Below are 5807 nucleotides of genomic sequence, written 5' to 3' on the forward strand. Positions count from 1 at the left end.
TATATATATACATATTCATCCATTCATCAGGTGATGAACATTTAGGCTCTTTCCATGATTTGGCTATTGTAGAAAGTGCCACTATGAACATTGGGGTACATGTGCCCCTATGCATCAGCACTTCTGTATCCCTTGGGTAAATCCCCAGGACTATTGCTGGGTCATAGAGGAGTTCTATTGATAGTTTTTGAGGAACCTCCACACTGTTTTCCAGAGCAGCTGCACCAGTTTACATTCCCACCAACAGTGTAGGAGGGTGCCCGTTTCTCCACACCCTTGCCAGCATCTAGGACAAACCTCTCTCTCTTTAAAACAACAACAAAAAAAGGAAAATGCAAATCAAACTACAATGTGATGTGTCTTCACATCCACTAGGATGGCTGTTAATAAAAAAGATAGAAAATAAAAATTATTATCTAGGATGTGGAGAAACTGGAACCATCATGCATTGCTGGTGTGAACGTAAAATAATACAGGCTCTTCAGAAAACAGTTTGGCAGTTTCTCAAAAAGTTAAATATGAAGATACCATATGACCCAGAAATTCTATTCCTAAGTGTACATGCAAGAGGAATAAAAGTATATGTTGACACAAAATTGTTTTACACAAATATTTGCAGAGGTATTATTCGTAATAGTCATAAAGCATACACAACTCAAACATCCATATGAATAAACAAAATATGGTATATCTATACAATAAATTATTCCACCATAAAGAGTAATGAAGTACTGATTCATACTATAACACAGCCGAACCTTGAAAACATTATCCTAAGTAAAAGAAGCTAGACCAAAAAGGGCACGTATCATATGATTCTAATTATATTAATTGTCTAGAATAGGAAAATATATAGAGATAGTAAATTTGTGGTTTCTAGGGGTTGAGGGAGTGAGAAATGGGAAGTGACTGCTAATGAATACATGATTTCTTTTGAGGGTGATGAAAATGTTATAAAATGAGACCGTAGTGATAGTTGCACAACTTTGGGAATATACTAAAAACTATTATAGACCTTAATAGGGCGTGTTTTATAATACATGAATTATATTTCATTAACAGTAATAATAGAGACACAAAGTGGACAGGTTCAGTAGATTTACCAATATCTAATGGGAGTTCCAGAAGGAAAATGAAGAGGAAAAAGCAGAGCATCAATACTCAAACAGATGAGAATTTTTCAGTTTGAACGATTACATGAAGCTTCAAATTAAAATAATACACTGAGTGTGATACTGGATTGATAAAATAAATCCATACATAAACTTGGTGAGAATAAAGAAAAACACCTAAAGTTGCCAGAGAAACTATAAATTACCTAGAAAAGAATGACTAATTGCAGCCTCTAAAAACTCCAATAGCTATTTTTTAAAATAATGGCATATTACCATTGTATTATTCAGGGGAAGTACTTTCAGTTGGAAATCTATATTCAGTAAAGCTATAACACAAAAAATGAGGTTCCAGAAAATGGCATTTGTGTATTTCAAAGAAAAGTCAGTGAATCCCCAGAAGTTAAAATCTATGCAGGACACATTATTTATATTACAATAAATTATGTATTAGCAATAAACAATTTTTTAAGAAAACTACTTTAAAACTGACTTTAAAATTTTTCTAATTCCTCTAACAGGAAATCAGAACTAAAATTAAACATTATTTAGAATGAATGACAAGAAGAATATACATGACCAAAAATAGCACTTTTGTTTATTATTCTACTCCTTCTAAATACTCCCCACATAACTCAAGATAGTTTTATGCACCTTAGATCATATCAATTTCAGTTCCCTATTATTTTTCTACTTCTTTCTATTTTTATTACCTATTTATATTTCTATTTTTCATTTTTTTTCATCTTTCTGCATCAGCTTTCTATTCTATATGTTCACTTCTCTCCTATTGTCTATTTCTCTTCTGTATTCTTATTTCTATTTTGCATTTCTAATTTTTATGTATTAGCTGTATACACTATACACTGATGCTCAGATATAAATAAGGAAAATCTTATTTATTTATAATATCTCGTCTACTCCTATATTCTTGCTAGTATTTGATATTCCTGCTGTTGCTGTGATTCAGTTCCTCTTTTCGTTTCCCTAAAGTGCCCCTATCCCTTGTCCATAATTTTAAATATATGTTCTTCCCTGTGTGTAGTATCTTGGTCCATCCCAAGGCTTGTTGCATTTCCACTCTTGCTCCAGCTGAGGTTCGTGTCTAAGTTTAGTCTGCTCTGGCTACCCACTTCTCCCGCCCCCGGAGCCAGACCTTTGTGTACATTCACATGCTTGAAGTTAGGCAGCTGCTGCTTCTTTACCCAAAGCCCCACGCTATCCTGCCCCTCACCACTACCATATTGGCACTACCAGTGCTGGCCACGCACTGCCATTTACTGAGTTCTCATATTTCAGAAGGGAACTTAAAAGGTTATGACGATTTTGTGTTCCTCAACACTCTCCTTCACAGCTGTATGTACCTTGCCAGGATGGATGCATCAGAGCTGTTTTTCTGTGACCAAGACCCCTCTTTCATCCTTAGGTCCCATTAATGGGTCTAGCTAATTTTGTCACAATTAGGAAAAAATATCTCCCACAAGGCGAAGAGTCACGTAGCAAGTGGCATCTGATTCTTTTAAAAAGGTAAACAGTTGTAAAAACAGTGGATGTAATGACTGTGCATTCAGTTTATGAAAATTCATCAAGCTGTATATTTATGATTCATGTGCATGTCTGCATGGATAATTTGATATAGTAAAATAATTATTTAATTAGTTTTAAAATCTGTTATAATTTTAAATATATTTAATTTTATTTATAAATGTTTATTAAAATATTTAAATAATATTTTTCTTATTTAAAAATAAGAAAATAAAATAGAATTAAAAGTTTTTTAAAAACTACATGAAAAAGTGAACATATCTACAGATAGACAATGTTATAAGAATTGCAGCTTAGGGTAAGAAGTACAAAGGTTCTACATAATTTCCTTTATTCAACTTTTCTGAATTTTCTAGATTTTTGGTAACTAGAAGGCACTCCTTTATGTTTTATGTTACATTATAATATTACTTACCTTATATTATTATAATAGTAATACTATCTCCTAAATTATCTTTCCTTTCTGAATAGCATTTTTGAACAGAAAAGAGATAAGAAGGATCTTGGACACACTATTCACTGTGCATCTTTACCTATGACCCATATTTTCTCTTGTCCGCACTGTTATTTTTATTCCTTCTCCATATGAATCTTCATGACTCTCTTGACTTCCTTGTGTTTTGCCATTTACCTGACATGAACTCTTTAACCCTATCTCCCATGCTGTTTCAAAAATTCCTTATTTTACTCAGTGAATCTTTAACATATAACAGAAAAAAAATGATTTTAAAAGTTTTGATAACAGCTGAATGAAGCTATTAAATAAAAGATGTCTTCAGGTCAATCACAATAATGAACTGGGACAATCTGAACAGGCAGAAGACTCAAAACATTTTTCATTTTGATTCAGCCTTAATATTTTGCTTTTATCAGATATCAACTTTGAGATAAACCTTTTAGAAGCTGTTTACAACTAACCCAGAACAGTTTTAAACAATCCCTCCTTTATCTGATTGAGTGAAGATTGTCAGAGATGAGCCCCAGCTGGGGCCCAAATTAGAGTAATTAAGAAGCAAAAGCCAAAGTACTTTCCTATAATGTGTTTATTTTAATAGAAGATTAAACAGTATTACTGGTACTGGTACGGAATTTGTCTTACTTATAGAAACAGAAAGAGAGGGCACTGCTTAAGTGCTATGTGTAACAGATATGAAATTAGAGCCCTAGAACACAAGACTGGGTCATCAAACTCTAAGAGATATGCTAAGAAAGACATGTAATGTTACTTTTATGAGAAGAATTAAGGCATTGCCATATATGGAAATGGCTCATTAAAACTATCACAAAATATGTGTCATGGTTATAAAAGTCAATTAGAAATCAAAATTTAAAAAATATCCTACAACATTCAATACTGTTTACATCAGTATCTCCTGACTCAATATGCATGCAGTATTATATTTAGGTCCTAAAATTTAGCAAGTCCATCTTTGAATTTATTTCAAATGCTTTTCACAAATGTGGTTAATTGTGGATTTTTTCTTAAGTTTTTATCTTAATTCCAGTATAGTTAACATACATTGGTATTTGCCTTTCTCTGATTGACTTGTTTCACTTGCATTATACTCTCTATCTTCATCCAGGTCATTGCAAATGGCAAGATTTCTTTTTTTTTAATGTTTACTTTGGAAAGAGAAAGAAACAGAGAGGGAGAGAGGGAGAGAGAGAGAGAGAGAGAGAGAGAAAAGGAGCATGCACATACATGAGTAAGGGAGAGACAGAGTGAGGGAGACAAAAAAAAATCGAAAGTGGGCTCCATGCTGACAGCAGAGAGCCCAATGCGGGGCTCAAATTCATGAAACAGTGAGATCACCACCTGAGTTGAAGTCAGTTGCTTAACCGACTGAACCACTCAGGTGCCCTAAGATTTCGGGGTTTTTTTTTGTTTGTTTGTTTTGTTTTTTGCTGAATAATATTCCATTGTGTGTGTGTGCATGCGTGTGTGTGTGTGTGTGTGTGTGTGTGTGTGTGTGTATCACATCTTCTTTATCCATTCAGCTGTTGATGGATACATGAGCTGCTCCATAATTTGACTATTGTAAGTGATGCTGCAATAAACATAATAGTGCATATATCCTTTGGAATTAGTATTTTTGTATTCTTTGGGTAAAAATACCCAAAAGTGTGATTGTGGATGATAGAGTAGTTCTATTTTCAACTTTTTGAAGACCCTCCATACTGTTTTCCACAGTGGCTTTCTAGTTTGCATTCCCACCAAAAGTGCACAAAGATTCCTTTTTCTCCACATCCTAGCTAATGCTTGGTTTGTGTGTGTGTGGTTTTGATTTTTGCCATTCTGACAGGTATGAGTTTTGATATATATTTCTCTAATGATAAGTGATTTGATCATCTTTTCATGACTGTTGGCCATTTCTATGTCTTCTTTGGAGAAATGTCTGTTCATGTCTTCTGCTTATTCCTTAATATATTATTTGTTTTTTGGGTGTTGAGTTGTATCAGTTTTTTTTAATATTTTGGATACTAACCTTGGTCTTTTTAAAATATCTTCTCCCACTCTGTAGAATACCTTTTAGTTTGTTGATTGTTTCCTTTGCTGTGCAAAGTTATTTTGATATAGCATCAATATTTTTTGTTTTTGTTTTTCTTCCAGAACGATCCAGAAAATAATTGCTAGAGCCCATGTCAGAGAAATTACTACCTGTGTTGTTTTCTGGGATTTTTATGGTTTCTGGTCTCACATTTTAGGTTTTTAAGTCATTTGAATTTGTTTTGTGTACAGTGTAAGAAAGTGGTCCAGTTTCATTCTTTTGCATGTTGCTGCCCAGTTTTTCCAACATCGTTTGTTAAAGAGACTGTTTTTTGTCCGCTAGATATTCTTTCCTGGTTGGCTGGTAACTAATTGACCATATAATTGTGGGGTTATTTCTGGATTTTCTGTTCTGTTCCATTGAGCTATGTGTCTATTTTTGTTTCAGTACCATACTATTTTCATTACTATAGCTTTGTAGTATAACCTATGGTGGCTCCAGCTTTGCTTTCCTTTTTCAAGATTGCTTTGGCTTCAGGGTCTTTTGTGGCTCCATACACATTTTGGAATAGTTTGTTCTAGTTCTTTGAAAAATGTTGTTGGTATTTTGAAAATTCAGTCAATTGCTAATGTATAGGGAGCCCCTTAATAACAGAAGCTCT

The sequence above is a fragment of the Suricata suricatta genome, chromosome 12, assembly GCF_006229205.1.
Source record: "Suricata suricatta isolate VVHF042 chromosome 12, meerkat_22Aug2017_6uvM2_HiC, whole genome shotgun sequence".
Taxonomy (NCBI): domain Eukaryota; kingdom Metazoa; phylum Chordata; class Mammalia; order Carnivora; family Herpestidae; genus Suricata; species Suricata suricatta.